This window comes from Mytilus galloprovincialis, chromosome 7, assembly GCF_965363235.1.
Source record: "Mytilus galloprovincialis chromosome 7, xbMytGall1.hap1.1, whole genome shotgun sequence".
Lineage (NCBI taxonomy): Eukaryota > Metazoa > Mollusca > Bivalvia > Mytilida > Mytilidae > Mytilus > Mytilus galloprovincialis.
In genome coordinates, this window is record NC_134844.1 from 34,017,334 (window position 1) to 34,029,928 (window position 12,595).

General features: G+C 33.4%; 1 protein-coding gene across 49 annotated transcripts in view; it reads left to right on the plus strand.

The window, feature by feature from the left end:
- The first annotated feature begins 12,347 nt into the window (after positions 1–12,347).
- The window catches only part of LOC143082836 (uncharacterized), an 83,550-nt gene continuing 83,302 nt past the window's right edge, over positions 12,348–12,595 (plus strand). For all 49 annotated transcript variants that reach the window (XM_076258793.1, XM_076258791.1, XM_076258779.1 and 46 more), the window contains exon 1: positions 12,348–12,471. The gene's annotated coding sequence lies outside the window, so the exon portion shown is untranslated. The remainder of the gene's footprint in view (positions 12,472–12,595) is intronic.

A 12,595-nucleotide genomic window follows, 5' to 3' on the forward strand; every position in this document is an offset into this window, starting at 1 on the left:
GATTATGTTAATTTTGGGCTTCGTTTGGGGGAAGATGATTACCATTCATCAAATTAACTACCTATATAACAAAATATATAAATTGAATCAATAAATTTTCATCGCCCATTCATTAAATGGAACGCAGACCTCTCAATCAAAAGCCAATATTTACATTAGATTTTCGATCGATTTCTCACGAACCCCGACATTGGACACTGATGTCATTAATGTCCATGTTTGGGGTTCAGTCTACCACGTGGTATCTGGATATCCACTTGGTCCAGACTAGTGAGGTATCCAAAAGGGTATTCGTTAGTTAAAAACAATTAAAAATTAGTTGATACTGAACAGTTATTCTGTCTAGAAAATTATTGCAAACAAACTGAACTCTTCAGAATAATTATAACATTCATGAAATATATAGACAGACGAATTATTATTTATAGAACACGTCATCTCCCCCCAAAAAGGTAACCAATGACAAACACAGAAATAAGGAGGTTTGATTGATACTACTGTACACAAAGACAGAACACCAAGTCACTGTGTTTTTCTACAATCAAATATTTTATAGTATACTGATATAAAGGTGCTGTGATTGACCAAAACATGAAATAACTGGAAAATAAAATCTCCTTTGGCAACATTTTTTTTTCTCAGTAAAAGTCTTATTTTTCTTAAGATAGTGCATTGGTATTTTTGGAATATTTGCCAATGGATACCCAACACTCATTCTTGAAGCTCCCGTAGTGAGTCCGGATCAATGGAATATTTGCCAATGGACACCAACACGCATTCTAAAAGCCCCGCAGTGAGTCCGGATCCATGGACATTCACTATTTGCCAATGAACATCCAACACTCATTCTAAAAGTCCCAGTGAGTCCGTATCCAAGCAGAGTTCTAAAGTTGTGAAGTGTGTGGTAGTTCAAGTTGAATATACCCCCCCCCCCCCCCAAAAAAAAAAAAACCCAAAGTTTCTAGGCCACTATTTTCTTTAAAGTGTTTATTCATCATAAAGTTCTTTTATATGAAACTAAATATTTTAGGAAGCATCATTTGATAGTATGTTGGAAGAGAGCGGCTGGTCAATTTTCTTAAAATAGAATATCAATTTGATATTGACAAAACTAATATTGAATCTATACTATTAAACGAGAAGACCTCATTTTGGGTGTCGCTTCTCTTCTTTCCACAATAAATTAATCAACACGCCTCTGTGTCCTATATGTACAGTGCATAGTCGCATTTGTCATCCATTCATATGATTATTCAGATTGAGTTATTTTGGGAGAAAAACGAGAAAAAAGGCATCCGGATATTGTCCCGTCATTGAACGAAATTTTAAGTCAGATTAGACTTCCGGTTTGCGTTTTTCTGTATACTTTGAACATACATATACAAAGAATAAAGTGTATTTTCAGAATTCTATCTGCTATCATTTTCAAGTTTACTATCTACGGCGGTCACAGAGTTTATTACATAGAGAGAGTCTGTATACCATATCAATGACCACCATGGATCGATTAGTAAACTTAGAATTTACTATCTACAGCGGTCACAGAGTTTATTAAATAGAGAGAGTCTGTATACTCACGTGTGTATACTATACCAATGACCACCATGAATCGATTAGTAAACTTAGAATTGAAAGTAAATACACTATATTTATATAGTTACTGTAATGAATGTTCATAATATACAGATAAGCGCTAAAAATATTCATGTGAACTTTTGATACCTTTTCTAAAATTCTCCAGTCATTAAATCTTTTACAAAATTCATTGGTTACAAAAAAAAAAGAAGATGTGGTATGATTGCCATGTTGAGACAACTCTAGATAAGCGCTAAAAATATTCATGTGAACTTTTGATACCTTTTCTAAAATTCTCCAGTCATTAAATCTTTTACAAAATTCATTGATTACAAAAAAAAGAAGATGTGGTATGATTGCCATGTTGAGACAACTCTCCACAAGAGACCAATATGACACAGAAATTAACAACTATAGGTCACCGTACGACCTTCAACAACGAGCAAAGCCCATACCCCATACTCAGCTTTAAAAGGCCCCGAACTGACAATGTAAAACAATTCAAACCAGAAAACTAGCGGCCTTATTTATGCACAAAAAATGAACGAAAAAAGAATATGTAACACATAAACAAACGACAACCACTGAATTACAGGCTCCTTACTTAAATGTTCATAACATACTAAATGTATGTTCATATTGAAATTGATAGAAAACCAAAAATTGGGAATTTTGGAAATAATGACCTATGACTTATGATACTTTTGCTGAAATTCTCCAGTCATTCAATATTTTACAAAATTCTTCCAACAACACTTTACATACTTTAAACTACGCTCTGAATGACCGCGTTTTCGCGGGTGTGTTCTAGTTAATATAATATTTCCAATGGATTTTAATGAGCTCTCATCACAATACTTGACATTAATGCTGCATCTAAAAGTTGAGAAGAAAGCTCGATCGTTTCGTATATCGCAATTTCTCGCAAAATTAAAATGAAAAGAAAATTTAACTGAAGGTTAACAGGTAGCTGACCGTTTCAAAGAGCAAATTTTTTTTTTAAATATTACTAAAACCCCATTTTAACGAGTTCAGGGTTGAAGGGGTGTTCAACAAATAGCTATTGTATACTGTTTGCAGTGTCTTCAACGTGAAATAAAAGGCTGTCAAAGATAGGGGTGCCGATATGGGGGTCATACACAAGAATTGCGGACAGCTCAGCTGGATGGCCTTATCAACTATCCCACAGAGAGCAGTTATCATTGAATTTTTTTTAACGTTATTGTCTACGGGGAATTATGACCACTAGTTAAATAAACGAATACTATGCCTATACTATAGATATCATATAAAATTAACAAATTATAAAGATTGCACCATTTTTCTAGCTTTAAAATGGTGTAATAAAATTCACTTTATTTCGAAATTTACTGGTGTCCTCATCGTGTTGAACGTTGGGTCATCTTCTGGTTGAATATATAGCAAATACGAGGTATACATGTCTACTAAAAAAATCATATTCAATTCATTTTTTATTGTAAATTAAATTAATACGTTATACAATATTGGCAAAACGTTTTCCTATCAAATGGTATAAAAAATATCATTTTAAAATAATGTTTACTGGTGTCCCTATGCTTTTAAAAGTGGAACTTCATATTTTTTTGTTATACAACGTATATTCAGACAACTAGGATTGACCGTATTCAAAGACGAATTGTGGTTGGTGTTATAAGTTGAATTCTCCATTTTATGATGTGAATTTCCTTTTTTTGACATCCATTATTTGAAATATCTAGTTAGGTTTTAAGCAATACATTAATTTCTGTTATACCAAAGATGTCTTTAAAGTAACATCAAAGTTAAGTAGTGTGGTTCTGTCGACATCTTTGAGAAAAGTACAGAAAAAGGATTTTTTTCTAAAAAAGGCTTTGTCTTAATAAACTTATTTAGTTTCAAGTAACAATAGCATTAATTTGTTATCAATTAATTGAATACACAATGATTGTATTGATGAAAAAAAATGTTTACATAATCTGAAAAATTAAATTGAAATAGAATATAGATGCCAACGTGAAATTTTAATGTTATTCAAAACATAAACAATGAATGAAAATGACAAAATACATCGGAAATCGTTTTTAAGAAAAGCTCCATAATAATCGATCTAAATATGGAAGTATTATATAATACATTTTGTACTTCCATGATCTTAACTGCCATATAAACACAAATGTGTCAATATTTACATAGTATATAAGCGTCCCATGGGGCCACGACAAATCCTTTCCAGTGCTGTATCCCAAATTAATACCATATGTTGCTATTTTATCTTATCATGGAAGTATTATATTGAAAATAAAGTATTTCACACACAGGCTCTTATTGAGTGCCCCCCCTTTTTTTTCATTTTATTTTGGTTAAGTTTTATTTGAAAATATTCTTTTCATATTTCATTTTTTTTCTTTCTTGTATAACTCTTATTCTGGCGATATAACCATACTTATTTATATTTGTTGTTTTCTATTCTTTTGTATAAGGGCATTCTTATTTCTACACATAAGAATATACAGAGGGTTCTACATAAAAAAAAAAACGTATTTTATTAAGTGAAAATAAATTTAGAAACGTTGAAATATGAACGAATATTTTCAAAAATTGATTAAACAAACAATAAAAAAGGAGTGAACTAAACGAGCACCTGACTTTCGGATGTCATGACATTCCTTATTGACAAATGTTTTGCGCTATTAGATATTTTGTTTCTGTTTTGAATTATTTCCGTGTATTTGCTTACTGACAGCGGTTGTTGGAAATACTTGACCGATAGGGTTACAATCTTTCCTAAATCACAACAATTTTGTGTCAGGATTTCTGTTTATTTGCGTTCATTACTGGTTCTCCGTTCATAAAATGTATTAAATTTCTGTTCCGTGACAATTTGGTATAATATGCCTATGGATTCAGAGGCGGATTTATAGTGGGCAGCCCCCCCCCCCCATTTTGGGAAAAAAATTGGTTGCTTATATAGGGAATCACTGAAGCGTGACTGGAGCGGGACCCCTCTAAGGTCAGTCAGTGGGCCCCCACTTATGAAAATTCCTGGATCCGCCACTGGGATTCTCTCTATTAAACTTGCGAAATAAGAAAAATTCCTACTCTGTGTTTATCACTGTTGAATTAGGCCGTGTTCACATTGACCCAAACTCGGTGTTGTGTTAGTGTAACTCACACATGAACTAAACATAATTACGTTCCCATTGATAAAATTCAATGTTTACGTTACATGTAGTTTAAATCATGTTTTGTCTACATGCAGTCGATAGTCAATGTAGGCCTTGTGTAGGTTCAGTGTACACAAAACTAGACATTCCGAACTGTAATTTTTCCATTTATATGTAAAAAAGAAACGATTTTTATATAAAATTGATACTTATAACACTTATTAATAAAGTTCTTTACAGAAATATTTGTCTAAACTTGATATATTTATTTGTTATAAAACACTTTACATAGCCTTATTAACCCATTATCAAGACTCATCCATCATCATTGCCGAACACATAATTCATTAGAAAAGGTCTTCCCGAATCGACTGGACCTACGCACTGACAGAAATATTTGCCACTGGTCTTTACTCAAACAACGATTCACTCATAAATGCATTACTGAAAAAGGGTGGGGTTAATTGTTTGTTTGTGTAGAATCTCAGATCCGTTAAAATACAATTTTAGATAAAAAAAAAAAATATCACCCTCTCCTTTTGCCAAAAAAAAACAAAACTTGTAGAAGCAATACTATTTGAAACAAACAGAAAAGATAGAAATGTAATAATCCAGAATGACTTTCTTAAAGGAGCAACCACTTTACTTTAAAAAAAAAAGGGGGGGGACTCGGAGTCCGATTTTTTTCTCGCGCGAAAGTTAATATTCAATTTTTTTCGATGGTACCAATTCAATATTTAACACTATAATGTATGGGGAAACTTTGGATTCAGACTAATCATCTGTATGACCCGATTTGTTTTAATCAAATTGTGGGAAAATCCATTCCCCCTTTTTTTTTTAAAGTCAAATGGTCGTTCCCTTACTGCTAGAAAAGTTGTTCGGAAATTTGAGTTCGGTTCTACGTAATGAACATTGAAATGACATTTAGTTTACAAGTGTGAACAAATCTTATGTACAGGTAACTTAACAAGGTGTATAGATGTGGACAAATCTTATGTGAAACTAGTGTAGATTACATTAAACCAAATGTAAACATGTTTACTGTACAAGGCATTTGGTGTGAACACGGCCTTAGTTAGTTCTAGTTTAACCCGAATAATCCAGTCGTTATATTACGATCACTTCGATCACACCCTCGAGAAAAGTAGTAGATAGAGGGCACTGAATAATTCGAGTTGGGTCTAGTTGAGTTTCGAATGTTTGTGAATGAACTAATGAAAATCGACGTCATACTAAACCCCAAAAATTAAACACATAAATGAACTATACAAATCCTTGAATTAACTAAAATTAAAAACAACCCACAAGAATAAAAAAGACAGACAAGGAGCTCCCGACTTGGGACAGGCGTAAAAATGCGGCAGGGTGAAACATGTTTTGTGAGCCGTGAATTCAACCCTCTCGCTATACATAATTGTACCTCTGGCAAATGTAGAATAAACGAATCAAAACTTGTTGATACATTTGTCTTAAATAAAGTATATATATAGAATTAACAATAAACAATAAATACATAGTTAAGCAAATAATTTTATAAATTTCAATGACAAAATCAGACTTTACAGCTTCAAGTTCTCTATTCCACAACTTTGTTTTACACCGTTACTTTTCAAATACAATTTAATAGAATGGTCTGTATCATATAACCTCCTTGTTTATATTTACAAAATCAACAGATAATTTATAATGGATATCTGCTTCGGATATTTCTTCTTAAATCAAGGATCATTAACCTTTATTTGGCTGACCTAGAGTTTTTAAAGTCATAGTGGGGATCCCTTCTAAAATCTATTGCTTCTGGAATTATCGTGTAATTGCTAATAACATTAATTACGCAATATGCCTAACGGCAAATCGACATCTATTGGTGGGGTGTTTGTTTAGGGGAGTTATCTTTTCTTATCTACTGGTCACCAGACGATCAGAACAAATTGGGAACCAGAATAGAAAATTAACACGAGTTATCTCGCCTTGAAATGTCCATAATTCTTGTACATGTTCATTTGTAAATTCCTGTATTTTCGTAATTTCCCCTAGATATTACGTTTTTCCTGCCTCCTATGTCTAACATACCGACTATTTCAAGCCCTTATATCCTACATCCCAGAAGTGTATCACCCCTCGGTCCTGGAAGTTAGTTTAAAAGGTTGTAACATCAGAAGTCTTTTAACACGAACATTTCGGTGTCTTCCCACTATGTAATTATATGCTTCTCTGCTATCTCTCATATGTAGTTATCATCAAGCAATATTGCATGGTAGTCTTTCTGTTTTTGTATTAATAAATTAAGATATAAGAATATATTACTTCATGGACTACAAACTCGACATGATTCTAATAGGTGACCGACTTTGGATAAAGACCGATTAAAAGGGGGGTGGGGTATATTCATATTACATTATTCATTTATCAAGACTGTATACATGCGCCTATCTTATTTTGAATTTAACAAGTTAGTATGATTATATATATTGCTTCATTCAATAGGTTAAATTGTTATATGAATATATATATTTTAAAGATGGAAGTTGAGTATTGTTCGTAAATTAGACGTTTGTGTTCATTGCAACCATTCGCCCATAAAGACATGACGCGATTTCTTATTATTTTATTTTTTTTATTAGTGGAGGATTAATTAAATTGTTTCATAGAAACAAATAATAGGCTTGCAAGTCTGGCTGTACCTGTTATAAACTGATTTCAAAGGGAATAGATCATCCGATTTTTTACGCTGATGTTGTTTACCAAGCCCGTAAATTTAGATACGGTATAAAGCCCTAAATAACTTAGTTTAAATGGTACCAATTCAATACTGTTATTAGATCTTTGAATATTGTTTCATTGAATAAATATCAATTTTATAATTAGTCAATTAAAACCATACTATTGTTTTTTGTTTTTTGTTTTTTGTTGTTTTTTGGGGGGGGGGGGGGGGGGGGGGGTTTATATACTAATGCATTTTCATTGTAAGTAAAGTACAAGAATCTGTCAATTCCTATATTTTGACATCGCACAAAGTCATATTTTTCTCTAACCTTTATTTGTTCCTTTCACTAAAATAATTGGATGATGGATGATGCATGGATGTGAATGTGTATACTGATTGATATTTTAGTCTTAGATACATGGATTTCTATGTCTCTTTCGTTAGGCCAGGGGGATTGAATTTTACCTTCCGTTCGTCCGTCTTTCTGTCTTTCTTCCCGCCAATTGGTCCGTATTTATCCGTCCGTTCGTTGTGCAAAATTGTAAGATTTCGTATTATTATAAATTATGCCTGAAAAATCCACTTTTGTGTGATAAAAAGAAAAGAAGCCTATCAGAATTTGTAGATCAAATATATAAGAAAACAGCTCTTATAATATGCTTACAGCTAAGAGAATAAAAAATGAGGTCACCGGACTCGTTTTCTTCCTACACAGTTAAAAAGGTAAAACATTACATTGTAAAAAAAAAATACTTGATCTGGGTTAACTCCCCTTATTTGACAAGTTGAAAAAAGTGAATCAAACAAATAAATCTGTTTTGTTTTTTTGTAAAATATAGCCGTAAATATGATAAAACCCACAGTTTTCAATATAAGCATGATAAGTCTTACACATGAATTACATACTACTCTCGAAATTTTCACATTTGTTATCTGCTTTTTCCAAATCGAAGGAAGCTAGCCTCCCCAGCCACCTAATTAAGCCCCTTTCAAATGATTTTATAGTTTGTTCTCATTGTCTGTTGTAACACCACTGTCCAATCGTAGGAGAGGATTGAGCACTTATAAACATGTGAAACCCTGCCACATTCTTTATGTGCGTGTCCCTATAGTCAGGAGTATGTAGTTCTGTGGTTTTCGTTTGGTCATGCACATGTCTGCTATCTTTGTTTTTCGAACGGGGTTGACGGGGCTGGTTATAGTCGACTATACGACATGTTTTTTTTCTTTTTTTCCTCGTTGTTTTTATAAGACCTTAAGGTTGCGTATACTTGCTAACATCCAATTTATTTGAACGTGGTGGTTAGGTGGGTGTGTGTGTGTGGGGGGGGGGGGGGTAGTTTTCTCACTGATATGCAATCATATACCGGTATCACATCTCCTAATTTTGATAAGGTGGAATTGCTTGTAGTAATTTCTTTCAAAAATAAAATATAATTCATAACTTGACAGTTTCATATAGCAATGTTTCGAGTCCAATAAATTGAAAAAAGAAAAAGATGTAGTGCGCATTTGTGGATTTTAAGAAGGTTTTGCCGGATACTATATTTTGCTTGATTTGATGGATAAAAATTATATGATGATAAAGTATATGAATGGAAATGTGAATAATGTGTATATATAAAGATATTAATTGATATTAGACAATATCGCTATGTGAGATAAGAAAAGTGTTTATCGATTCGCTTCTCAAGTTCCAAAGACTGTGCAATAAACTGTTATCTAATGTGAATTGAGAAATAATGGCCTGGGGGAAACAACAAACGAAATGATCGACCAATATATCTATAAACTTCTGTAAACTACATTTACATGGCACAGAAATCCTCAGGACTGCCATTTATACAGTGAAACCTGTGAAAAAGCTGAGACGCAACGTTAGATATTGCTACTACCACGAAAAATAGCATTAAGTAAATATTTGACGGGAAGATTTTTATAGAAATGCTGAAATAAATATTTCAAATTATACATGAAAATAAAGATTGATTCTTAAATTTTCACATTATATATGATAGAGAAAGAATAAAAATATAATATTCATAGGCTTATAGGAAGACACAGATTATCCGAAAAACGTTTACTTAGCGTTGTCCCATGTAACAAACTCGAAAGATAAAACTCGAAAAATTCGCGAAATGTTCACGCAACTCTTCGAAATTTTGCATGAACATTCTATGACGTGATATACATATATTTTAAAGTTGAAGTTGGTACACCAAATAGCATTAAGATTACAGGGTTATCTATAAAAAATACGGATTCATGAAAATGTCAAGTGCAAGTTTGTCCGTTATCATAATTTGACGTCGCAACAAGCGTAGATGCTAGGGACGGCATGAACTGCATTCGCGTGTGCCTTCCTCCACTAAATATAAATGTCCTGCTTTCAACAAAACGAAATGATGCACACATTACAAAAATACACATCTATTAGACGATCAAAAAGTAAGAAAACTTCAGTATCATAAGTATAAGCTATTGTATGTCACTGCTTGAATAAAATCATACTCGGCAGTGGCGGATGCAGGAATTTTCGAAAGGGGGGGTGCTAGCCCAGGGCAAAGGGGGGGTGCAGGGGGGGTGCAAACATATGTCCCGATTCAAATGCATTGATCGGCCAAAATAAAGGGGGGTGCGGACCCCCGGAACCCCCCCTCTGGATCCGCCACTGCTCGGGTTGAATATATAATGCAGCAATATTCCTCCAAAAACACATAATTACTGGCAGTAAAATTGAATTTATCTTACCTCCTATAGTTTTCTAGGAATATGATTGGTTAAATGCGACCTCGTGGTGACCGTGTATATTCCATATTAGGTTAGTAGGGAGGCGGGGCTTATTTCAATACACGGTTAGTAGTGGATTAACGACTCAGTAGGCACTGTTTGATTATTTAAAAGTATTGAAAGTTCTGTTGAATGTTGTTATATCAAGGTTGTTGATAACAGATATTTATCGTTTACATAAGTTTTTTTAGTGCAGACCAATTGAAGAAGGTTTTTAAAATTGAACACTTGACCACTTTAATACAGAAATAAGAAGATGTGTTATGATAGCAAATAAGACCCCTTTAGTCTAATTCCAACAAATAAAGATAGTCGGAAAGATTTTTTGTATGATTTAGGAAATCTGTCGTTGAACAAAGGTTAGTTTCAACGTTCATTTTATCTATATTACAAATATAATAATCTCAATCTGTATTTTTCCTGTATTATTGTTGTATATACCCCGAATCTCCTTTATTCACAATACTTTTTAAAAACTGATAATAGGTGCATGTTTTTTTATTGATTCCTTTTGATCAATTTCTACACAAGTACATCATTGGTTTCCATATATTTGGAATTTGAGCGTTCCCGATAAAGGTAAATACAGAAAAAATATGAATTTGTATATTCACATCGGAAGTTTTATAAGAAATGTGGACGATCATAATTGGACCAACGAATACAAGATCAGCGGTGGGTTCATGTGTTTTAGATAGAAAGGGTCGTAACTGCATACTGAAGCTGAAATTTATATACATTCAAGGGGGTCGTACGCCCTCTGTGTAATCCACCTTGCACCCACCACTGATCGGGGTTGACAAATGATTTTATGTTAGGAGTGCGCAAACTTAAATTTTAACCAACTATTTTTTGGTGTAAAATAATCGAAATATTCTTCCTTAGTGGGTTCAATGTAGATATCTGGCTGAGGACAACCCATGCTTTGCAAATTTAAGGGGGTGCACGTCCTCCACGCCACCGCCTGAATCTGAATCCGCCCTTCTGATGATAATATTATATATAAAAACTATTGTGTAAAATTTGGAGTTTAGTATGGCGTTCATTATCACTGAACTAGTATATATTTGTTTAGTGGCCATCTAAAGGACGCCTCCGGATGCGGGAATTTCTCGCTACATTGAAGACCTGTTGGTGACCTTCTGCTGTTGTCAGTTTTCCATGGTCGGGTTGTTGTCTCTTTGACACATTCCCCATTTCCATTCTCAATTTTAGTTCTATTAATGTAATTTTGTACTCTTCCTCTCAGTTATGGATTATCTTGAGAAGGAGATAACTTATATCATGTTCCAGCTTTATCTTATTGGACTTATTGTTATACAGTTTAGTTTGTTTACTTGTAATTGCCGCGATTTACCTAGCCGTATCTTGAATCTACTACCCCCCCACCCCCCCCCCCCCCTTTGCGAAAATTTGTGGATCTGCCACTGTCTGAGACTACTATTATACATGTGTTAAAGTAGTCATAGCTGGAACCTATGACTATGAGGGAGCAACCATTTAACTTGAAAAAATAGGGGGGAGGTCTTTGTCTTGGAATTTATTTTTCATTACGTGAACATTTTTTTGTTGGTTTTTCGACGCTATCAATATTTTTTTTCTTCTTTGAAATTATAGACACTAGATTATATAAGATATAGGGAAAATCTGGATAATTTTTTTGTCATCTGTTTGACCACAATTTTTCAATTTTCATCAAATTTGGGATCAGACCGGCGGACATTTTTTTCGGGGAAAAATCACAATCTCCCTCCCTCTAAGTCTTGAAGTTAAATGGTCGTCCCTTTATATTAGTGTAACAGTCCGCGGAACGAATTTCACAAAAAATCTTACGACTTCAGTTGATCGCAAAGATCATGCTGAATTGTGTAAGTCAAACTTTAGTCGGAAGATTATTTTTGAAACTGTCTCCAGACTATTTGATATGAATTTATAATAACGAGTTGATTAAATAAAGATTTAAAATTTGACTCTGAAAGTATTTGATTATAATCTAAAAATAATTATCATTGGGACAGAATTAATTATAGACTTTTAAATTATACATTTATGAAATATCCTTTTGTATACCTCCGTCAACTAACATGCGCAATTGCTCTGCGCATTGTTTAAAATATCAGACATTGACATACAAGAAATGGCGGAAGATTGCAGGTCCATTGTTACAAACTGATATCTTCCTTGATTGATCGTCAAAAAAGAAAATTCTAAATAGCAAAAATTATATTAAACGTAAGTATGTTGTTTACAGATGATAACTTTTTTTATTATTCGTCCTATCACTTTGAAATCATTGCGACTCCGAACGTAATTGGTAGGGGATATCTTGGTCGGGGATGGAGGCAGCATGACCCGC